Here is a 26,418-nt window from a genome sequence, read left to right as displayed (position 1 = left end):
GAGAAAATGATGTACAGTGAAGGGCAAGAAAAATAGGAAAGATAATTGCTACGAAAGACAATAACAAATGTTCCAAAGCAAATGAAGGAGTCCGTAACTAATTCAGGAGTACATAGAAAGCTGAAATAGTCTCCATTACATAGAAAGAAGTTAATGAGAATCAAGAAAATGTGGGCTGAAGAATTCAGAGACATTCAGAAAGTGTGTGTAGAACAAAACATGTGTATGGAATGTGGATGGAAATAAAGGATTGGCTGAAAATTTTGAAATGTCTAGTTAAATTGGACCAGATCCCTGTTCTACCCTATCACAGAGGATTACTCTATGAAGAAAGTGACCAGAATATGTCCAGAATTAGGCATAAAAGTTAGGGCTATAAAAGAAAGATATTAAATGAAAAATCTATATTCTTGAGTAGTCAGATTCTCAACACTCTTCCTCATCTTGGCTCTCAAATAATTGAAGTCAGGAATATTCAATTCTGGCTCTCTGGAAAAATTTTGGAAATTTCAGAAACTAAGATTTGAATTTTCTACAACAAATGCCCAGCCAACCTATAGGGAAGAAAACTAAAATGTAAACTCCACCCATAGATAGGATTTCCAAACATATTTTTAAGTGCCTCTCTGTCAAATATGAATTATAACGGTAATGGTCATCAGACTGTTGAGGAAAGCCTTTACTGTGAAAAATACTCAGAACTAATAAACAAAAATTTAAAAAAAAATAGAAGACAAAGAAAATGCAGATAATAGAAAAAAGTCAAAAAAACAATTTCCATTGAGAAAACAATGTGAATCCATTTTTTAAAAAAGAAAAAATATTCACAGAGTAAGAAAGTATTTTGAAATTTAAAAAAATAAACGAACATGGGAGCAAACTTTTAAAGCTTAGAAGATAGGATAAGTTTGAAGAAATAATCTAGAAATTAAAACAAAAAAGGAGATGGAAATAGAATAGAAACCTACAGCACTGACCTTTAAGTCTTGACAATTAAGAGTCTTTATGAGAAGAAAATAAATCTAAGGGAGAGGATGATAAATAAAATTCCATAATTAAATTTCAAACTGAAAGTAATAGAAGAAAACACTACCTATACTAAGGAACATAATATTTACTTTAAAGAACTACAAAGCAGAAAGGCGCCTGGGTAGCTCAGTCAGATAAGCGTCTAACTCTTGGTTTCGGCTCAGGTTACGAACTCATGGCTTCGTGGTTTCAAGCCCCACATTGGGCACTGTGCTGGTGGTGCAGAGCCTATTTGGGATTCTCTCTCTCTCTCTCTCTCTCTCTCTCTCTGCCCCTCCCCCACTTGCATTGTTTCTGTCTCTCTCAAAATAAATAAACTTTATTTTTTTTATTAAAAAAATTTTTTAGGGGCGCCTGGGTGGCTCAGTCGGTTGAGCTCCGACTTCGGCTCAGGTCACGATCTAGCGGTACGTGAGTTCAAGCCCCGCATCAGGCCCCTGTGCTGACAGCTCAAAAATAAATAAACGTTAAAAATTTTTTTTTTAATTTTTTTTTTTAACGTTTATTTATTTTTGAGACAGAGACAGAGCATGAATGGGGGAGGGTCGGAGAGAGAGGGAGACACAGAATCTGAAACAGGCTCCAGGCTCTGAGCTGTCAGCACAGGGGCCTGATGCGGGGCTCGAACTCACGGACCGTGAGATCGTGACCTGAGCGGAAGTTGGCGCTCAACCGACTGAGCCACCCAGGCGCCCCTAAATAAATAAACCTTTAAAAAAATTTCTAAAAAAAGAACTATAAAGCAGACAAGTTTAAAAGCTTGCAAAATAAGATACAGAGGAAAGATAAATATGAAAATAACAATCACACGGGCTCTATAATGTGGCAAGGGCCTAATGACAATACTGGAAGTTAGATAAAAACGAAAAAAAGTAATTGTTTCACATTTCTCAAGAACTAATTTTTTTTAAATATTTATTTTTGAAAGAGAGACAGACAGACATAGTGCGAATGGGGGACAGGCAGGGACACAGGGAAACACAGAATCTGAAGCAGGCTCCAGGCTCTGAGCTGTCAGCACAGAGCCCAACGTGGGGCTCCAACTCTCAAACCATGAGATCATGACCTGAGCTGAAGTTGGACACTTAACCAACTGAGCCACCCAGGCGCCCAAAGAATTATTAATTTTTAAGGATATACTGAAGGATAACTATTCTCAAGGATTATTCTCATCTAGTAATCCTATACCCAACCAAACTACTTTGTAATGAATAATTATTGTAATTTCATCCAATACGAGAAAGATGCTCTTATCAATGTTATGATGTTCAACCAAACTACAGAATTTACCAAAGGAAATGGCAAAAACCAGTCCACATCGATGTGCCACCTGGCCAGTTAAAGTGTAGGGTGAAAAGGAGATGCTATGAGATTACTTGTGGAGAAATCTCTGTTGTAATCCCCCTCACCTCCTCTACCCAGGGAGAGAAATGTGAAGTATCTGCTTCAACTGAAGTCTAGTAAGTAAGGGATTCAATTTAACCACTGCAGAGATTGATATATGCCCCATGTAATTTAGAGGCATCATAGCAGGGGGTCTGGCTCCTGCCTAGAAGTAAACTGTAGGCAGAGAATTCATGTCATGGTAGATGTTCTAAAGTCATCTAGAAATTCTTAGAATTTTCTTCTAGGTGCTTCTCACAGATCATGCTGGTTTGGGAAATAAACTATCTTATTCTGTAATCAACAGGCATGGTTACAGACATCCCCCAGGACCAAAGTTTCCTAGGATATTCCCTTTCTCCCAAAATACTTGAGATTGTCTAAAATATGGACAAACCTGGGGCACCTGGCTGGCTCAGTAAGTTGGTAGATCATGAAACTCTTGATCTCAGGATTGTGGGTTCAAGCCCCATGTTGGGCATGAAGCTTACCTAAAACAAATAAAATATGGACAAACCCTCCTTTGACCAAAACAAAATATAAATATAAATAAAATTAACAGGAACTCTGTGCTTAAATTGCCACCTACATCCAAATATATAGTATTCATTTATTTCTATTAGATAATCAAGATCTTGGCCATCTGGATTACCCTTCTAAGATTTGGTTGTATGCATGGAGGATCGTTTTAATTTCTTTTAGTGTTTTATTATTTATTTTTGAGAAGGAGAGAGAGACAGAGTGCAAGCAGGGGAGGGGCAGAAAAAGAGGGGGACACAATCCCAAGCAGGCTCCAGGCTCAGAGCTGTCAGCACAGAGCCCAACGCAGGGCTTGAACTCACAGACTGCAAGATCACAACCGGAGTAGAAGTCGACTGAGGCACCCAGGCACCCATGGAGGATCATTTATATCACATCTTCAGCCATGTGTTTGGTTCCTTTGGTTATTCTGAAAGTTCAGTCATTTTCCTGTGAAATACCACTATGCTCTAATTTCAGGCAAAACCTTTTTCTCTTATGTGAATTCATTGCTTGTGTTTGTTCATTTCCCTATTTTTACCTTTATAATCTACTCAAATGTTTTTCTCATTGCTTGCCAGACTGCCATTTTGGGGAAGAGTCAGAGGAAACCTCCCTAAGCAGTCATTCCTCCTATTTTTTTCATGCTATGGTATGTTCCTATATTCCACATACAGGAAACATGACAACTTATCTAAGACTCTAGAAAGTAATGATCTACATCTTCATGTTACCATTCTAATAAATAAAATAATCTAACAGAGAGCTAATACAGGATTAAGTTTGGTAAATCAGTACTATTGTCTTCTACTAATTCCTTGGATACCTGGTTAGACATAATATGTGCCTGTTGTCATGGGTTTGGTATTTTTGGATACTCAGATGATTATAATTATATATTCCTTCCTCAACATTATGAAAGCCAGTCTCTGAAGCAGACTTCCTGACATACAGCACACTGATTATCCTGTCACTCTAGACCACATTTTTTTTTTTTCCTTTGTACTATTCTCATTGCCATTTCATCCTGAAACATTAAATGAGACGATGGGGAAAATACAGATCATCTAAATGCCTTTCTAGATCAGTGAATTATTTCTTGTTATTTTAGAGCGTTAACCAGTGACTGGTAACTTTTTTAGTCAGCTAATCATGCATATAGATGACAATCACTTTTCAATCTGCGTATTCATGTTTTATTGACATGCTTATAATCCACTCTCACTTAGCTCTGTTGCTCTCAGAAATGAGAAAATGAGTTGAAAACAAAAAGTAAGACCTGGGTAAAAAGCAAAGGGGAGTGCTTGTTTTCAAATACTTCAAATCTAGAAAAAGCAAGGAAGATATATTGTAGCTATTTTCCAAGCATAAAAAAGTGAGCAGCATGTTCCTTGAAACGCATGTTCCTTGAAACGAAACAGTAAAATCTCTTTATATGAGTGTCTGCTTGCATGTGTGCACATGTGTTTAACTTCATACTTGATATGTAGCAAAGCGAGGGAATCTATGCCTTCTTTTAATCTTTGCCCATTTGTTGGCCAAAAGAAATTTCAGAGACAGACATAGTATCCTTTAGAATTAACTCATTAATATGGCACAAAAACAGACACATAGACCAATGGAATAGAATAGAAACCCCAGAACTAGACCCACAAACGTATGGCCAACTCATCTTTGACAAAGCAGGAAAGAACATCCAATGGAAAAAAGACAGTCTCTTTAACAAATGGTGCTGGGAGAACTGGACAGCAACATGCAGAAGGTTGAAACTAGACCACTTTCTCACACCATTCACAAAAATAAACTCAAAATGGATAAAGGACCTGAATGTGAGACAGGAAACCATCAAAACCTTAGAGGAGAAAGCAGGAAAAGACCTCTCTGACCTCAGCCGTAGCAATCTCTTACTCAACACATCCCCAAAGGCAAGGGAGTTAAAAGCAAAAGTGAATTACTGGGACCTTATGAAGATAAAAAGCTTCTGCACAGCAAAGGAAACAACCAACAAAACTAAAAGGCAACCAACGGAATGGGAAAAGATATTTGCAAATGACATATCGGACAAAGGGCTAGTATCCAAAATCTATAAAGAGCTCATCAAACTCCACACCCGAAAAACAAATAACCCAGTGAAGAAATGGGCAGAAAACATGAATAGACACTTCTCTAAAGAAGACATCCGGATGGCCAACAGGCACATGAAAAGATGTTCAATGTCGCTCCTCATCAGGGAAATACAAATCAAAACCACACTCAGATATCACCTCACGCCAGTCAGAGTGGTCAAAATGAACAAATCAGGAGACTATAGATGCTGGAGAGGATGTGGAGAAACGGGAACCCTCTTGCACTGTTGGTGGGAATGCAAATTGGTGCAGCCGCTCTGGAAAGCAGTGTGGAGGTTCCTCAAAAAATTAAAAATAGACCTACCCTATGACCCAGCAATAGCACTGCTAGGAATTTATCCAAGGGATACAGGAGTACTGATGCATAGGGGCACTTGTACCCCAATGTTTATAGCAGCACTCTCAACAATAGCCAAATTATGGAAAGAGCCTAAATGTCCATCAACTGATGAATGGATAAAGAAATTTTATATACACAATGGAATACTACGTGGCAATGAGAAAGAACGAAATATGGCCTTTTGTAGCAACGTGGATGGAACTGGAGACTGTGATGCTAAGTGAAATAAGCCATACAGAGAAAGACAGATACCATATGGTTTCACTCTTATGTGGATCCTGAGAAACTTAACAGAAACCCATGGGGGAGGGGAAGGAAAAAAAAAAAAAAAAAGAGGTTAGAGTGGGAGACAGCCAAAGCATAAGAGACTGTTAAAAACTGAGAACAAACTGAGGGTTGATGGGGGGTGGGAGGGAGGGGAGGGTGGGTGATGGGTATTGAGGAGGGCACCTTTTGGGATGAGCACTGGGTGTTGTATGGAAACCAATCTGACAATAAATTTCATATACTAAAAAAAAAAAGAACTCATTAATAGACTTATAAAAATTAAGCAACATTTAATTGACTTCTCTGATAATTAAATTAAGTATATATAAATACACATGCCTGCTTTATTGGTGTTACCTGAAAATTATCCAACAAATGGATCTGAACTGTATTTTCTTATTTTCTTTTGTATACTCTGGTGACATTCAAATAATTGTACTACAAAATAGAGAACTCTATCAATACCAGTTTTTTGGCTTTGATGTTAAACCTTACAATATGACACTACATAAATTCTGAATTCTCTACTTCGTTATGAATCTTTTCCATTTCCTTTTCATATCACTTTTCCATTCTGGGAAGATTCTTCTGTATTTTTTTAAGTTTATTTATTTATTTTTAGAGAGAGAGAGAGAGAACGAACCTGTGCAGGGGAGGGGCAGAGAGAGGAGAGAGAGAATCCCAAGCAGACTCCATGCTGTCAGCACAGAGCCTGATATACAGGGCTTGATCTCATGAACTGTGAGATCATGACCTGAGCTGATATCAAGAGTCAGATGCTTAACCAACTGGATGGAGAGCCATCCAGTCTCCCCTCTTCTGTATTTTTAAACTGTCCATATCCCATTCAACTATTGATAAATCCACAAGGAAAATTAGGAAGATAGTGAAGATGGTTCTAAAAACAGTATAAGATTACATGAAAAAAGCTATACTGTAAAACAATACATTTTGAGCTACAAAGTGCTTGAAATATTTTTATAAATTCTATACTGAGTTTAATAGTCACTAAATAGTTCATGTTTGTTAACTCAATCTATATAATCTTTTACTCTATCAAGTAGGAGAAAAGGCAGTTTGAAGACAGGTTCTTCCTGAAATATTTATAATGTTCTATTATCTCTCATCAATACTGCAATTATTTCTCATCATCATCACTGTAATTATTCATTTATTCATTTATCTTATACATTTGTTAATCAGTTACTATGTAATAGGCTTTGGATATGTAATTAAGAATAAGTCATAGCTTTTGTACTCTTGGACCTTAATGTCCAGAGAGGTATACAGACCAATAAGCAGATGCTTACAATATAGATGACAAAGGAAAGTGAAGGGTGATATAATAATATATGAGGTATACATAATAGTCTTGATAGTTCAGGGAAAGCTTATACAAAGAAAAAGGACGTGGACATTGAAGGAGAGGAGGTAGGTTAGAGAAAATGAAGAAGGAATATTTCAAGCAGAGTAAGAAGTTTATACAAAGACCCTGATATAAGGCAGTCAGGGAAATGGAACCTAGAAATCTATGAGTGGTGGCAAAACCATGGTTCTGAGGAAATGCGAATATAGCAGCAAAAAGTACAACAAAGGAGTGAGATTGAGAGATAAGCAGGGCCAAATTAGAATGGTCCCAATAAGACATATGTAGATGTTGGAGAATGGCATAGGCCAATGTACTTTTTAGAAAGGTTATTCTGTCTAGAGTACAAAGACCAGATTAAATTTTTCTTAATGTTTATTTTTGAGTGAGAGACAGAGCATGAGTGGGGGAGGGGCAGAGAGAGAGGGAGACAGAATCCAAAGCAGGCTCCAGCCCGAGCTGTCAGCACAGAGCCTGAAGCAGGGCTCGAACTCATGAACCCTGAGATCATGACTTGAGCCGAGGTCAGAAGCTTAGCCAACTGAGTTGTCCAGGCACCCCACAAAGAACAGATTAAAGAGGTATAGGGGATAAGATCAGAAATGTCACCCTTCCTCCATCTCACTCCCCGCACTGGATTGTGTTAGTATTTCATTCTCAAGGACAATCCATTAACTAATTCTAAGCATAGATTTACATAATGTTAACAATTTACACATATATCATTGTCAATGTTAAGTAAAAACTAAAGAGGGGGACACTGAAAAAAATCTCTTCAAAGAGATATAGGATTCAGGAAGACTACTGTAGTAATCAGGGTAGAGAAAATAAATGGTTGGACTTGGGTGGCAGTGAAGAATAGGAGGAGAGGAAAAATAATCATGCTGCAGCTCCTTGAGTTGAGTAGGTGCAGCAACTCTGGCCTGCAATGGCTAAAATGTTGACTGCACACACTTTAAGTTTATTCATTCCTGGTTTCGACTATTCTTGTAGAAGCATGTGTGGTAAATTATAAAGAGAAGCCTAACGTAGGAGCAATTTTAAGTTTGAGGACAGAGCATGATCACATATATGCGTGGAGGAAAAGGGACATTGAAGATATTGGAAAGAATATGTAACTATGGGAGGAAAGTCTCAGAGAAGACAGAGGTGGAAGAAATAGCTTTAATCAAAGGAGGGACTCTCTTCCATAGGTGGGGATGGGAAATACTAAGGCAGGATTTGGATGGAAATACATTTATCATGGAAAAAGAGGAAAGATTAAAGCATTAAGCTCTAGTGGTACTTGGTGGGGGGAAGGCAGTCTTTGAAAAACCACTTTGAGGGTTTAGCAGAAAGGGAAAAGTAGGTAAATAGTTTCACCTTTCTTGTCAGTCCACAGGGTCAAAGGACCCTGTAACCAAAGGGTTAGTAGAGAGCCCTTGCCAGCTCATTTATATGACCGCTGTTATATACCCTAGTAAGAATAATTGAGAACATCCTACTTTAAAAAGTGTTAAAATAAGTATTATCTCAAAGCATCTGACTTTGAAACAAATAGTTTTCAATCAGTTGTTGAATTTAAGGATGTACTACAACCTTTCGAGAGTATAAAGATATGATTATGTCTTTCACAGAGCTCACAATTGATAGGTAACAGCAATATATGCCTGAGTAAGGAAGGTCAGAAAAGCCTGAGAAGTGTTATACAGTCAAGGTTAAACAAAATCTTTATGGGAAAAAAAATAAGACAGAAGAAATACTTAATTCTTCACAGTGATGGAGGTAAACTTCAACTAAGGAAAAAAGAGATGTTTGTACCTGAATAATGTGAAGTAACTTTGGTGAGGTCTTTGATAAAGTTTTTTGTTTGTTTTTGTTTTTTAACTACACATGTTGTACTCAATGTAAAACAACCATGTGGAGAAGGTATATATGGCCCTTTTTAAGTTAAAGACAGGAAAGGTGTCTGCGTGGCTCAGTCAGTTAAGCGTCCAACTTTGGCTCAGGTCATGATCTCACTACTGGGGAGTTTGAACCCTGCATTGGGCTCTGTGATAAAAGCTCAGAGCCTGGAGCCTGCTTCAGATTCTGTTTCCTTCCCTCTATATGCCCTTCTCCAACTTATGCTCTCCCTCTCCCTCTCCCTCTCCCTGTCTCTCTCTCTCTCAAAAATAAACATTAAAATATTTTTTTAAAAAGTTAAAGAAAGGAAAATAGAACCCATGCCAAATTATCATCTCTTTTATAAGGACTAAATAAAGTCTGCTGTTAATGATTCTAACAAAGATATGGTTAAAAGCATAAACAGTGCATGGCTAAAGCATTCACCTATGCCCCACAGATGACCTCAACTTTTGTACATGCAAGTAGAAATTATCAACTCACATATATGAATCTATTCAAGAATGTAGGGGCTCCTGGGTGGCTCAGTCAGTTAAACACCAGACTTCAGCTCAGGTCATGAGTTCATGGTGGGTGAGTTCGAGCCCCGCATCAGGCTCTGTGCTGACAGCTCAGATCCTGGAGCCTGCTTCAGATTCTGTGTCTCCCTCTCTCTCTGCCCCTTCCCTGCTCATGCTCTGTCTCTCTCAAAAAAAAATAAACATTAAAAAAAAAAAAGAATGTAATGACAAACTTAAAATCCACATTTAGTAATATGACCCTTTTACATAAAACTTTAACCTTTCAAATATTACAAATGCATGCCATAATATATTTCTGATACACTTAAAATCTTAGTGGGCATCCAAGTCTTTTAATATTTATATTCTATATGATGAGCTCTTAAATATCAGTGACTCTTTTACATCTTTACAATGCCAAATATTACCTTAGGTAGTAGAGTTTAAAAATAATGCTTGATTCATGATGCTTTTAGTTCTAATTGTCAGTTTTTTTACTTATAGAAAATACATAGAATGACATGTATAAAGAGCTCTAATTTTAAGTGCTCAACCCAACAAGTTACCCAGTTGTATAACCACAAGTTACATTTGATTATATAATACTACCACTGCAGAAGGTTCTCTCATGCCCTTTGTCAATGTCTCTCCCAGAAGTAAGCATTATTTTGATTTCTATCATAATGCCTTTAAAAGTTTACTTCGATAAAAAGTATTTTGTTTATAATTAATTTGGTGAAAACAAGTACTTATATTCTTAGATAACCAGTCACAAAGATAACCAGGGTTATTTCAATATAAATTTCCAAGCCTGACTTTCTACAATGACTAAGTTCACTAGATAATTACCATCAGCATCAAGCTCATTTTGTGCTGTGCTGTGTGGACCAGAAATAAAAAGTTCATTTAATGGCAACCCTTCAAAAGCATTACTCAAGAGTCATGATCATGTTCTAATTATTATGGAGTGTGTACTAAATATCAGAAAAAAAGAAGACTCTTTGAAGGCAAAGAAAGCCTACATTTCATGCCCCTAAGTTAATGAAGATAAAAATTCAAGGTTTGTACATTGATGGCAACTACAAAAGCTTTGTTAAGATAATAGCCTTACTCTTCTTCTCACATAACAGTGATGCTTCTGTTAAAGAACTTCACAGAAGTTTTGCAGATTGAACAAAATCGATGAATAATGGCTTTCAATCAGTGGTGTAAAATAGCAATGCCATTCACATCATTCTAGTGTAGCTTGTCATATTTTCCAGACTTTTATAAACCAGAAAACCAAGTCTTTGTGTGTACTGTGTGATAGAGTATTATATCCATCTAGAGTATGCCCATCCATGGTGCTCTGTACATAAGGATGCAGCTCCTGATATTCTTAATGGTAAATGGCAAATTTTCCATGGTATCTACTTCTAGATTAGGGAAGTTCAAAGAAAGAGAAGTAAAATGAATTTGGTTGGGTATTAGTGAATTATACATAAATAGTGACCAAAGGTTAAGATGTTTAAGATGTCTGTACTGTTTGTACTGGTGGATTTGAATGGGAGATTACTTCATTCGGGAAACATTTGTACAACTCCTATGAAGGACTGTGCTATACATATTCTCTAAAGGAAATAAAGAATATGAGAATTCCTTGCTCAATAATTACTCAGCAGAGCAGAGCAGGGAGGACAAATAACCATGAACCAAGAAGTTTTACCATACACAAAAGGACAGATGTTAAAATCACTGTGTATCAAAAACTTAAAAGTAGAAGACTGAAATAGCAAAGAATGTCCTGGTAGCACAGAAATAGCCTGATTTTAGAAATTTCATGAATTTTATTGTAAGCATCAGTACCATTCCCTCCACCATCCCTAATATCAAAATCCTGTCAATATATTTGTCATTACTATCCAACAAGACTCATCCTCTCTTTGAGTGTCCTGTGTACTCCAGCTTTACCCAGAATGTTCTGTTCCTTGAAAAGCATTTGTTCTTCTTCTCTGTTCATTAATTCCTTGAAGATTTAGCTCTAAAGTTATCTTCTCCAATTTCCCTAATTATATGTACCACAGGTATTCTTCCACCATCAACATTTCCTCAATATTTAGGTATAAATCTCATATTACATCACTGTCATTGGTTTCAGATGGCTTTATACTACAACAAAGTGCCACAAAAAGGACAATGTATGGGGTTTAGTATTCATTAGCATTTAATATGTAAGAAGCATTCAAAACGTTTGTTGGATCAGAAAACAGTTGAATGGAGGGATAACTATTGTTTCCGTGTAGAGGAAACTTGGCATTGTGGGAGACTGGAATCAGAATCTGAACTTTTCAATGTGAACCTCAGATCTATCACTGAGAAACTATAATCCTGAGCAAACCATATCTGAAAGCACAATGACAAGAACTGATCATGAAGAGCAATCTGAGGGAAATGATGGAGTTTAATTTACTATCAAATGATTTGACCTAATAGATAAGTAATTTTAATATACTGCTCATTGCTGAATGAACAATGACAAGGCACAATGTTTCATATTACTGCAAAACAAAGGGAATGGCATCAAAAGAATGCTTTTGATGAGTTGTGTGAAGAGGTTTCAAGGTGGTCAGCAAGGCAAAGAAAGGTGAAAATTGTTGGATTTAGCTTTGAGAAGGATGTTGTAACTAGAATGAGTGATTTCCATGGATCAGATTATATAATATGTTGAAAGGTGATTGAAAGTTAAAGAAATAGAGACCCTGAATGTAGTTTATACTTTCAAGAAAGTTGCATCAATGAACACAGAAAAAGACTAAGAGTTTTAATGTGAAGGTTGATCTTTAACAAAGCAGGAAAGAATATCCAATGGAAATAAGACAGTCTCTTCAACAAATGGTGCCGGGAAAATGGGCAGCTACAGGCAAAAGAATGAAACTGGACCACTTTCTTATACCATACACAAAAATAAATTCAAAATGGATTGAAGTCCTAAATGTGAGACAGAGAACCATTAAAATCCTAGAAGAGAACACAGGCACTAACCTCTTTCACATCAGTCGTAGCAACTTCTTATAAGATACGTGTATTGATGCAAGGGAAACAAAAACAAAAACTACTGGGATTTCATAAAAAATTAAAACCTTCTGCACAGTAAAGGAAATAATCAAGAAAACTAAAAAGCAATCTATGGAATGGGAGAAGGTATTTGCAAATGACATATCTGATAAAGGATTAGTATCCAAAATATATAAGGAACTTATACAACATACCCCAAAAACAAATAATCCAATTAAAAAATGGGCAGAAGACATGAATAGACATTTTCCCAAAGAAGACATCCAGATGGCCAATAGACACATGAAAAGATGCTCAACATCACTCATCTCCATGAAAATACAAATCAAAACCACAATGAGATACCACCTCACATCTGTCAGAAAAGATAAAATAAATAACACAGGAAGCAACAGATGTTGGTGAGGATGTGGAAACAGGGGAACCCTCTTGCACTGCTGGTAGAAATGCAAACTGGTACAGCCACTATGGAGAACAGTATGGAGATTCCTCAAAAGATAAAAATAAATACCCTATGATCCAACAATTGCACTACTAGGTATTTACCCAAAGGATGCAAAAATACTGATTCGAAGGGATACACGCACCCTAATGTTTATAGCAGCATTATCAACAATAGTCAAATTATGGAAAGAGCCCAAATGTCCAATGACTGATGAATGGATAAAGATGTGTGTGTGTGTGTGTGTGTGTGTTGGAATATTACTCAGCCACAAAAAAGAATGAAATCTTACCATTTGCAATGACATAGTTGGAGCTAGAGAGTATTATGCTAAGCAAAATAAGTCAGAGAAAGACAAAAACCATATGATTTCACTCATACGTGGGATTTAAGAAACAACAACAAAATAAATGTGGGAGGGAAAAGAGAGAGGAAAACCAAGAAACAGACTCTGAACTATAGAGAACACACTGATGGTTACCAGAGGGGAGGTGGGCAGGATGATGTGTTTAATAGGGATGGGGATTAAGGAGAGCACTTGTGATGAGCACTAGGTGTATGGGAATGTTGAATCACTAAACTCTACACCTGAAACTAATCTAATATGACACTGTATGTTAACTAATTGGAATTTAAATAAAAACTTGGGGGTAAAAAGGACTTTCAATGTGAAAGTTTAAGGCATGGTTAGCCAAGGTTTTGCTTTGTTTTTTCTTGGGTTTTGGGTGGGGTTATTTTGGAGGGAACATATAATACAATCTCACAAAAAAAACCTAAAATATTTTTAAAAGAGCCATGCTGACATCTTTATTTTGCTTGTCCTAAATTTCAAAAATAGCATAAATATGATTCTTCTCTGCAATGCTTATCATATGCAATCTTCTGTTCTGCCATACTCAAGAAATAAAAGCAATTTCCACTGTCATTTTTAGTAAGTTGTTTATAAATAACTGCATTCTTTGAGTGACTTTGAACTTTGTTTAGGGAAAATTTTGTCACATAGTATGCTATAGCAATAGCTTGATTATGTCTGATTGCTTTTTCTTCCTATGCATATTAAAATGTGGCTTCCATGTCACTAGAAAGAAGTCAAAAACTTTAAGACTGTGCTTAGGACCATTCGAAGAAGTCTTTGATATTATACACATTTCTCCTCTTGGGGTCTAAAAGGAAAAAAAATGTTGACTGGCTTGCTGAGTGGTTACTGCAGGGCCAACAAACGATAAGCTGTAGGCCAAATAGGGTCTGCTGCTTCTTTTTACAAATAAAGTTTTACTAGAACACAGGCATAGGGATTTATGTATCTATCATTCATAGCTGCTGTTGCTCTATAACCACACGGTTGAATTGGTTGTGACAGACTATTTTTTTTTGAGACTGTATATCTTTAAAAATCTAAAATATTTATTATCCTTTACAAAAGAAGTTTGCCAATCTCCATATTGGAAGTTTCATAAATCTATAGTAAATATAAGCCTTAATTTCTTTTTTTTAAATGTTTTATTTATTTTTGATACAGCATGAGTGGGGAGGGGCAGAGAGAGAGGGGGACAGAAGATCTGAAGCAGGCTCTGCACTGACAGCAGTGAGCCCGATATGTGTCTTGAACTCATGAACCACGAGATCATGACCTGAGCCAAAGTCAGAGGCTCAATCAACTGACTCACCCAGACACCCTTCTAAGTCTTAATTTCTAAAACAGATTTCAAATATGTGCTTTCCCAGATTATATTTATTTATACTAGGAATACTAACTTGACAAGTACAAATACTTGACAAATTCTATGAGGCAATCTCTTTATTAGGTGCTAGAAATAAAACAATCAGCAAAACAAACAAAATTCCTGACCCCCGTAGAGCTTATGTTCTAGATGTAATCAACTAGAAAACAACCAACCAATAGTCAAAATCAACAAGTCAACCAAATGAATGGGAAAATTAATATTAAAATAGTGTGTTAAATGATCATATGTGCTGCTAATAATAACAAGGAAAAGAGAATAGAAGGTATCAGGAATTGGAGGAATAAACTATTATTGACAACTGTATATCATCTATAGTGTCCTAAGATTGTCTTTAAATAAAACAAAGTTACATACCAGTACATCCTGTAAATTAACAATGCCCTAATTCAAATGCCTGTGTCTTAACTTTATTATACTCAGTCCAGACACTCATTAAAATACTCCACTGGTCTTTACCTTCAATTTGTACATGTTTCTGTGCCCACAAATCACAAAATGGAGCAAGACCAAAAAACAATCCTAATATACAGAGTCAATCCCTACAGAACTGTCCATCACATTGAACGAGTCCCTACAATTATTCAGTGATTAAATCCAATGATAATCCTTCCATAATACTGTGTGAACAGAGTAAATTTCATATAAAAGTGTTCATGCCAGTCTAGCAAATAATAATAGCTCAATGGTGGGGCGCCTGGGTGGCTGAGTCAGTTAAGCATTTGCCTTCAGCTCAGGTCATGATCTCACAGTGTGTGAGTTCAAGCTCCATGTCGGGCTCTGTGCTGACAGCTCAGAGCCTGGAGCCTGTTCGGATTCTGCGTCTCGATCTCTCTCTGCCCCTCCCTGCCTCACTTGTGTGCTCTCTTTCTCTCTCTCATTCTCTTTCAAAAATAACTATTAAAAAAAATTATAATATCTCAGTGGTACCTCAACACATTTCGAAGACAGGAGGAAGAAAAAGTCTAATGATACTGCAAATTATTTTCCCAAAATATATGAAATGTAGTCATAATTTAATCATTAAATTAGCTTATGAAATAGTTATGAAACAATATGAAACATGAAATATGGAACAGCAAGCTATAAACCAACATAATCCAAAACAAGTTTTATTACATTGATAGAGCAAGGGGTAATTCACATTTTTTCTAGAACTTTTTAAATTGAACTACATAGATGATACGCAACTGATTTACTCTCCATTGTGTGTGCCCAACAATATAAAAATGAAATGAGATAGTGGTTTATACTGGGACACATTGGATTTTAAGTTTTTTTGTAGTCTGTCAGTACAACAACCTTGTTCTTTTTGGTTTTGATTAACTGTCTTATTCCTTGAATCAGATCTTAGTTTCTTGATGCTTCTATTTTAGGAGAAAATTACTAGTGAAATGTTAAGACAGCTTTAGAGTCAAATATTAGAATGCAAGAAAAAAATAATTTAAAAACTATTTATCTTAATTTCTCTGAGATGTATTTTTTTTTTGCAGTAATCTTTCATGGAAGGAAAAATTACTCTCATAAATTATTAATGGCAACCCTTGTTGAAATACCTAACAGTACTAACATTTTCTGAACTTATATTTTAGTAACCATTAAATAAGACCTGACCTAAAAGGGATTCTAAATTAAAGTGAAAAAAACAAATGTAAAGTCTTTTCTTTTTATGTTTATTTATTTTTGTGACAGAGAGTGAGCGTGAGTTGAGGGAGGGACAGAGAAAGGGAGACAGAGATACAAAGTAGGCTCCATGCTGTCAGTGAAGAGCCTCACGTGGGGCTTGAACTCATGAACCATGAGATCATAACCTGAGCCAAAGCCGGATGTTTAAACAACTGAGCCACCCAGGCACCCCTAAAATGAAATTTTAATTAAAATATAAAGTAAGAGATTTGGTATTATTTCAGTTTTTAGAATATACTTACCATTACTATAAGTCTCTTTCAATCTTATACAGATCCTCCTTGAATTATGAGTTGATAAGCCTAACATAAGTTGAAAATACTGTAACTGGAAAATACATGTAATATACCTAACATAGCCCACCTTAGATGTGTTCAGAACACTTACATTAGCCTATAGTTGGACAAAATCATTGAACACAAAGCCTATTTTATAATAAAATATTGGAATATTGCATGTGATTTATTGACTACTGTACTAAAAGTGAAAGAGAATAGCTGTAGGGGTACAGACTGGTTGGTTGTAAGTGTATCAATTGTTTACCCTTATGACTGCATGGCTTGCAGAGAGCTGTGGCTCATGTTCTCTGCCCAGCATCACCAGAGAGTATTGTAACATACTGATAACCAAGAAAAGATCAAAATTCAAAATTTGAAATATGGTTTCTACTGAATGCATGTCACTTTTGCATCATCATAAAGTAGAAAAATTGTAAGTCAAACCATTGTAAGTCAGGGACCATCTGTGTATTATTTTCTCCAAAGGTGTTTCTGGAAGAATGGTTCTGCTAGGGGGAATTTTGTTGTTGTTGTTGTTGTTGTTGTTGTTAAACCACTATATTGTCATACACTTTCTCCAATTCTAACAAATGTAACTCTCAACCATTTGCTCATTATTTTCTGAGTTCTATACTAACATCTTTTTAAAGATGTTAACTGTTTTGGGACCCTTGAGGGTACCATTCATTAGTAAGTGAAAAGGAAGTCAGCTATTTATAAAATATCAAAAATGAGAACCAGACTGTATGGTTAGTGTAATTTGCATTTCTTGGGTAAACAGTAATACTTGCCATGATTCAGCAATGTACCTGTGGAACTTTTTCCAAATATCAAAGTACTTTTTCTCTAGCTGAAACAATAAAAAAATAAGGAAGTTCCGAGACTTATAGACTTAATAGATGTAACAGTATATTATGAAAATATTCAGCAAAAAGAGAAATAAAATACTTCTTTAAGATGAATTACTGGAAATGTGCCAGAATTTCAAGGCTGCCATTGTCATTATCAGTGAGATATCTGTTTATAGTAACCCAAAAGCTATCTAACTAAATGCAAACACATAAACAGGAAGACAATACAAAAGAAAGTGCAGTACTAAGTGCATTACTTCTATTAAGAAGGCTTTATGTATTACCAAGAATAATCATATTTGTTTCCCACATCATGACTCATATTTACAGATAACTTGTAAGATAATAAATTGTAAGGAAAAATAAGAAATATGTTTCTGATAATGCTGCCAATAGCCTTTTTGGGTGGAGCGTGGCATTTAAGCCTGAGACCCAAACATATTTATCACAAATTGTCATAAAATACACATGCTCAGGAACTAATGTTTTGAAGATCTCTATTTCTGAAATTACTATCAAATGCCATAACAGTCATAGTGCAGACTCAGAAACAGAATCATCTTTGTTATTCAAACATAATTCTTATGCCAAAGAGGCACACATTCAGGTGGCATATTCTGCTACCCTGCAGTAGCAATGAGAGTCCACTGGTGACTTCAACATATTAAAAAGTCCAGAGTGGTTTTTTTTTTTTCCTCAAAAGAGTGCTTAATAGACATATAACCTAAAATTGTTATTAAAAATTCAACTTTATGAGCCATCTCCCATCTTAGGTAAGTCTAGATGTCTTAGTGGGAACCAGAAATCTGCATTTTTATCAAGCTTATGAGTGATACACACAACATAATTTAAAGGCTATTACGTTTAGCGCAACCACATAATTATAAAAATAAGGATGTATAGAAGAATACTGGCAGCCTCTTGTTTCCCCCACAGGTCTCTCTAGTGACTCGTCCAGACCCTGGGACCAGTCCAGAGACAGATGGGCTACCTCACATGCACTTTGCTTCTCACCAGGCTTTTGCTCTCGAGTTCCCAGGACCTCTAGGTTTGTGTGAATATGGGCCACATCCAGCCGAGCAGCCCCTCTTCCTGTAGCTAGGAGTTCCCTGAACTACAGTAATGATGCCAAAGGTTTATGATGTAGAGGGTTTGAGTGAGACCCTTTGCGGCCCTATGCCTGGGGAGAGTAAAGGCACCTGTGGGAGTAAGGTGCCCCAGGTGTCTGTCATCAGGGAACTTCCTGCTGGACCCTGGATGGCAAGGCTACTAATGTCTCCTGAGACCTGGCTTCAGGGAACTGGCAACTAGAACAGGATGGACCTTGGCATCCCTGCGAATCTCTGAGAAGTCCCCACTGGGGCTCTGTCCAATCCCACAATTCCCAAACTCTGGTACTGAGTCACAGCAGCTGTTGCCTGAGCGGTTCACTCCTGCACACCTGCCCACAAGCATCCAAGCCCAGGCTTGAGGCCTGACTGTCCTTACCATGCCATCTTCCTGGGGCAGCTTTTCTGTGCATGGATCCGTCGGTAAGGAGATATCGCGAATAGTTCACTTCAGACCCTCTATGAACCTATTTTCTTTATTCGACTAGGGGCCTGCCTGATAACCATCATGCCCTTTGCCTCCTATTCCACTTAACCCTACTCAGACCCAGAACGACTTCCCAGAGCCCGCGAGATCTGGCTCTGTAATCCCGTGAGATCTGGCTCCGTGATCCCGCGAGATCTGGTGTCAAATAAATTAGGCTGTTTCGGAAGCGAGCGGTACTTTTTAACTTCATGTGTTCCTCACGATATTTGCCTGTGGGCAAAAGTATGGGTTGGACTCCCACCCACTCCCAAGTCCGGGAAGCTCAGGGAGCCTGGCTTCCCCTGCACAGCACTTAAGCCTGCCAACTTTCCTCTTTGCGTACCTCCTGCCCTCAGGCTTGCCAGACTTCAGAGCCTGTGTGTACAGAGGCGCCTCAGCCCCTCAGGACATCTTCCTGGAGCCAGGAGATCTTTGTAGTGCAGTCAGGATGCTGTGAGGGAAAGTTTGTTTGAGTTAGACCGCTGAGAAGAGACTCAGAGCCTCTGTGAGAGTCAGGTCTCCCAGGTGCTTCTCTTCCAGAGACTCTTATTCGGCCGAGCCCGAGAAGAATGGTAAGGCTCCGGAGTTCTGTTTCGCGGTGGTGGAGCCCAGTGGTCAGAAAGAATTCTTGAGACATTGTATGATACAGCTAAGTAAGTTAGTTTAAGTAGCTGGGGGCAGGACCCATGGGCAGAAAAAGCTGCACCTTTGTTCTATGAAGCTGGTGGTTATATGCTTATTGCCCAAGAGAGGGAATGTGCAGAGAATATTAGATCAACAATGTCTTCTTTGAATTTCTATTAAAACTACTTTCGTAAGATTTCTCTGGTGTTTATCATTCAGTACAATATTAACTGATGGTGAAATTTACATGCAGTCATGAGACCCTTTAAGAATGTAGCAAACAGTACATATTTGATCCTTACCTGAACTATGCAGGCAATAGGTCAGCCTTCTGGGCAAAGGAATATTTTTCTGCTTTTATTCCTCATCAGTTCCTTGAGATCTGGCTGTGAGTCCCCCAAATGTCCTCATTGGGGGCCCTGTCCATCCCCATAAGTCCCAGACACTGGGGACCCATCCTAGGCTACCTGACATCTGAGCCAGGGTGGCTTGCGGTGCAGGCACACAAGGCTCCAGCAGTCTTCCCCCAGACATCAAGCCCTTGTTGGATAAAGTCTGCCCATAACCACCAGAACATCTTGGGGAAGCCTGTGCCTGCACTGTGCCCTTGACGCGGAAGTTTGAATGGTGGTTACCATCATAGGGCCCTGTTGTCTTTATGGGGACTAGGGGCCAGTCTGGCCATTAAAAAAAAAAGAGATGTACAAATATGCCAAAATAGTAATTATATTTGTTTTAAATTAGAATTATAGTAATTTTGTGTATGAACTTCAGTTCATTTTTAGCTTGCATCTTATTGAGCACATATATGGCCAGATTTTCTAGATCCTAAGGATGTAGAGATAGTAAAACACAACTCCTTTGACCAAATAGCTTATACAGTCGTATGGATAAACAGACAAGTACACCAACAATTAAAACAATATATTTAGTACCTTAGCAGATGTATGCTCCAGGTGGTATAGGAGTACAAACTTTTTCATAACTAGCTTTGTTTAGCATTTTAACATGCCTTTGAGTAATAATATAAAAGTAAGAAAATAAATTTTAAAATTATAACATTTTTAGTAAACCAATCTTTCACCAGCAAGAACTTTTAAGTAAAAGAAGCAAAAATAATTTGTAGTGTTAAAACATTTTTTGATATTCAACTGACTATATGATGATTATCAAGATCTAGTAGTCAATAATTTTATGATTTTACATTATTTTAGAAGCACATAATCATTTTCTTCTACAGGTAATTTATTTGGTTTTGGTAAATTGTCTAGTTGGTTGTTTAGTTTATGTTTGAGTAATGCTGGGATGGGTCACTCAACTAATTCTACCTTATTAAAACACATAGAGAGATACTTGCCGTAGGAACAAATGCAGAGATCTTTAACATCACCAGTTTGGGAGGATAGGAGAGCCATATTTCTTTCCACTGCCCCTCTTGGGATATTCTACTTTTAGGTCTGGAATGTGGAGTGGTTGTCTGGTCTGATCTGACTCCTTTACAGTCTAAGTGCAACCGGGCTGAGCAATTTTAGCATCATAAACAAAGGAAATGACTACTCATTTACTGTTACTTCTAACTGCTGGGAGCCCCTGCTGGTCTCAGGCATTCCTGCTACTTTGAAAATGACAATACTAGGGTAATCTCCTGACAGATTCCTGAAAGTCTATAATTTTGGAACTAGAAAGGGCATTAAAGATCATTAACCACTCCCCCCTCATTTCAGATGAGGAAACTGAGATGCTTAAAGGCTAAGTGACCTTGCATGAACTCCAAGGATTGGTTAGTTGCAGCACCTGACACAACACTTGAAGTACCCAGAGTCCTTGACCAGACCTTCCCTTCAGCCAGGAGGCTTCAGCCTAAAGAACAGCATTCTCCACCTCTTGCGGGGACAGTCCAGATTGGAGAGACCAGCTTCCAGGTGATGATCTCTTCTCTAGCCCTACCTAGAACACTCAGTCTGATCAAATCAAGCTTTGTGTTTAGATCTTAGAGCAGCTAAAGGAAAAGGAAAAAAAAACAAAAAACAAAAACAAACCTCTAGTACATGGGGCACCAGGGTGGCTCAGTGGGTTCAGCATCTGACCTTTGGTTTCGGCTCAGGTCAGGATCTCACAGTTTCATGACTGAGCCCCAAGTCAGGCTCTGCTCTGTCAGCATGGAGTCTGTTTGGGATTCTCTCTCTCTCCTTCGCTCACTGCCCCTACCACCCTCATACTGTTTGTCTCTTTCTCTCTCAAAATAAATAAACTTAAAAAAAAAATTAAAAAAAAATACTCTAGTAATTTAAAAGATATCCAGAGGCCTGAGATACCTCTTCCTCCTCCAATACCTGCACCACTTACCTCAGAGATAGCTGAGGTTCTGTATACACAACCAAAAAGTTGCTCATACAATAACTATAGTTCTAGTCTTTCACAGTGAAAACTCATCTGGTTTGTACACACCTCTTTATTAGGGAGCTGGATGTTCAACTGGATGAAAAAAAGGCGTTTATATTCTCTGATCTAAAACACAAACATATGTGTATATGTAATATATATATATATATATATATATATATATATACACACATATATTTACAGTTCTGAGATACACAGAATTTTTTTTTTAGAAATAGAATTATGCTGTCAAGGGAAGATACTTGTTTTGTTCAGAAGTTGTTTTAAGTGTTTATTGTCATTTTAAAAAACTTGCTGGGGCGCCTGGGTATCTCGGTTAAGCGTCTGACTTTGGCTCAGGTCATGATCTTGTGGTTCATGAGTTCAAGCCCCGCATAGAGCTCTGTGCTGACAACTCAGATTCTGTGTCTCCCTCTCTCTCTGCCCCTCCCCCCACCCCCCCAAATAAATAAACATTAAAAAAATTAAAAAAAAAAAAACAAAACTTTGGTTGTTATGGCAAAGCTACTTATGTGAGTAGTCCGTAAGGAATACTTTTATTAGTTGGCGGTTATAGCCATTATATTCATCATAATTTTATGTAGCTGTATCAGCACATAATTACTTCTCCTCCTATACAAGTATACCTAAAGATTTAAATGTTAAAATATGTATTGTTTTATTATAAATTACTTTGTTATAGGTGAAACATACTGATTTTTTAAATTATGTGTCTAAGTATATGATATTAGCCATGAATTTCATTTCTGCTTGATAAAAGGAGCAAAACAAAATATTCATCGTAAGAAAGAAACATGGAATCAGTTGATGATGAGAATGATTGTTTATGAGTCAATCACTCACTGGAATGAGCCAAAGTTTTCTACCCGAGTATTTGAGTAAAGTGTAATTTGTGTACCTATTTTAGCAGACGCTGAAATTTTATTTTGACCAGGTTTTTCCACACATAATAAAATAACTTTAGCTGTGAAAGTACTAAGTTTTCTTCTCTAAACTGAAGATTTTGATAAAATTTCATTGGTAAGTATATCAGACCTGCTCGGTCTCAGTACCCTGATATGACCCCCATGGCCTGGACTATTACTTTCAATTGCTTAAAAGGTAAATAATTTACATTTCCGGGTGCCAGGGTCACTGCAGAATTTCAATCCAGACCAAGTCCATTTCAGACCACATATAGATTAGTACTTTCTTTATCAGAGATTCTCAGAAACCAAAGAGGACTTATTGAATTACTGGAACTCCTACAGGGAGCGTATTAGTATCTCACCTATTTATAAATAGTTAAATGGCAAGGTTGGGATGTTATATCATTACATGGAATTACTCTATTAATATACACAGCTACTTATATATTTTACTTATATATATATATAAGCATATATATGTAAGTATATATAAGTATATATATAAGCATATACTTATATACTTATACTATACTTATATATATAGTATATACTATATATAAGTATATATACTTATATATAGTATATACTATATATATAGCATATACTTATAGTATATGCTATATATATAGCATATACTTATAGTATATACTATATATAAGTATATATACACTATATATAAGTATATACTTATATACTTATACTATACTTACACTATATATAAGTATATATATACTTACACTATACTTACACTATGTATAAGTATATATATACTTACACTATACTTACACTATATATAAGTATATATATACTTATATATAAGTATATATATATACTATGTATAAGTGTATACTTATATACTTATACTTACACTATATATAAGTATATATATATATTTTACTTTTATCTAAAGTCCTTCCTCCCAGGACATCATTTTTTTTCCTTAAGTCATGCCCACATTTTACTAATATAGATTTTCATAATGTGGGGTAAATTATTTCTTTTACCAGTTGTCATTGTCACTTTACTGAACAGGATTATTATAAGTGTGTGGGAAGGTAACTAAAATATCTTTTTTTAAAATTTTTTAATGTTTATGAATTTTTTTGAGAGAGAGACAGAGTGTGAGCAGGGGAGGGGAAGAGAGAGAGGGAGACACAGAATCAGAAAGGAGGCTCCAGGCTCTGAGCTGTGAGCACAGAGCCTGATGTGGGGCTCAAACTCACAAACTGTGAGATCATGACCTGAGCTGAAGTCAGACACTTAACTGACTGAGCCACCCAGGCGCCTCTGAAATATCTTTAATAAAAATCTTATACACTAGTATTTTCATATGGGCTTAACTCATACATTCAAGGTAAATATTAGGATTACCAACTGTACAGGTTATTTGTCACCACTGCTCATGTGAATTAAGAGTATTTGATGAAATCATATAGGTATTTTTTTTCTGTTTTATCTTCAAGAAAAATCCTAAATAGACTCAGTAGTAAAATATTTGGAATACTTGCATCTGCTCCTATATTTACTTACGCTAGCGAAATATGAATGTGGGTATTCCTTACAATTAGGTATATAGAGATTAATGATTTAACTTGCCTCCTTATTCCCCTTCACCTCCCATCACCCAAAAGAAACTTTCCCAAAAGAAAACTAATTTTAACCAAAAATATATAATGTCTAGAGTAGTAAAGGTAGATGGTAATATCATGTTTCAAGCTGATAAGAATTTTATTTCCAGAAAATAGAAATGACACATGATAAGAAAGGTATGGTATCATACTTATCCTAGATTAATTACCAAAAAATAATGCTTTAATATCCCCTTGATTTTCAAAAATAAAAGTGATTTAACAGTAAAGAAAACAGTCTCTTATCCTCAATGGTTATTCTTTCTGTCTTCAAAGTATTGCATGTCCAGTATTTAATCCATAGTGTCAGCCTAATAATTTTAACTGGTTACTGTGATGATAGGAAATGTTTTCATTTCTCAGAAATGCCATTTGTATTTTTGTTTCTGATTTTGTGGAGTAAGGGGGGACATTTTCATTCACATAATTTTTCTGTCCAATAGACACTAATCCTTGATAACTTTTACAGAAATAAAATTTTATGGACCATCATTATCAGTCTATTAAATCACGTAGAGGTGGACTCAGCTGAAATTTTTTTTGTCTAATATTTCAAGATAGTGGGAGTAAATATAACAATTATATTAATAATTACCACCCTGGAAATTTTTTTAAAAGTATGATATGAAAAATAGTGCCAAATTTTGACTAATTTGGCTAGTTCTAGTTTCACTTATAGTAACACTTATGACACTTGAAAATTTAGTTAATTCTTTGTCATTGATTTCCCCCCATGTATTTTTTTTCCAACTATGATATTGATAATTATATATAGATTGTTCCTTCTTAACAGTTTGTTGGCAAAAATAGCTGTCTAGGAAAATGTCAATCGTAAAAGTCTAAAGTTTTCCCTGAAACAATTTTTCTTTCTGATGCGGTTCTCCTTTTGCAAATTTGCCTAAACTTTTGTATTATAACCTGTACAGATTTTTTTCTTAGGAAAGAAACAGATACTACTTTAGTAGGGATGTTTTCCTCTGGTTATCACTTGAGTGATCAAGCATCACCTCATTAGTATTAAGCACTTTTCTTTGTGTCTGTAATTCGTAGTGATAACAAGCCATTCTATGATGAACACAACCTAGCTTTCCCTAACACATTATTGTTTTCTTTGCCCTGGCCTACCATGTTAACTAGAGGTCATTATTTCGATCACCTTTGTCAATTAGGGCTTAATCATAGAACGTTCTGATCCTGTTCTCCATATGACCCAGGAGGACATCATCTCAGCCATCTTTTTCTGGATTACAAACTGCATACTTTATGTTAATGTCCTTTCATACAATTTGGATAATACATTATGCCAATTACAGCTACAGAAGGTTAACCTGACAATTTAGTCATGTTATAGTTGGCCTTACGTGTAATATGATTGATTGAATGCTTGAGTTGATTCAATCAGACATTGAAATTGTGGAAAGGATAAGACCATTCACTTTGCATAAAATTGCACTGTTTTTAAGCCTTTAAAATTGACACACCTTGAAAAGTGCCCTGCATTATAGATTTTCTTTTGTATAGGTGCCAGTGGTAAAGTTGTACACTTAATTCTGAGGGAGAAAAGGATAGCATGCATTTGGCAATCATGTTGAGTGATTTTTCAGTTCATTAAGCCTCAGGATTTAAGCTGTTCTGAATAAGACAAATGTGTTCACTTTCTTCCAATATATAAAGCATAATTATTTAAAATTACTTTTTTGGCTATTTCATATATATTTTAATATTATGAAAGGTGAAATGAGTTAACATTTTTGAATTTCAATTGTTAACTGTAATGTTCCATCACTTTTGTGGTATAGCAATATGTGTGTTG

General features: G+C 36.4%; 1 long non-coding RNA gene across 2 annotated transcripts in view; it reads left to right on the top strand.

Moving 5' to 3' along the window:
• The first annotated feature begins 18,654 nt into the window (after window positions 1-18,654).
• The window catches only part of LOC122226006, a 47,341-nt gene continuing 39,577 nt past the window's right edge, over window positions 18,655-26,418 (top strand). For both annotated transcript variants that reach the window (XR_006205457.1, XR_006205456.1), the window contains exons 1-2: window positions 18,655-18,999; window positions 21,391-21,588. This is a non-coding gene — a long non-coding RNA (uncharacterized LOC122226006). The remainder of the gene's footprint in view (window positions 19,000-21,390; window positions 21,589-26,418) is intronic.

Source organism: Panthera leo, chromosome C1, assembly GCF_018350215.1.
Source record: "Panthera leo isolate Ple1 chromosome C1, P.leo_Ple1_pat1.1, whole genome shotgun sequence".
In the NCBI taxonomy this organism is placed as follows: Eukaryota; Metazoa; Chordata; class Mammalia; order Carnivora; family Felidae; genus Panthera; species Panthera leo.
This window is presented reverse-complemented; position numbering and strand designations above follow the sequence as displayed.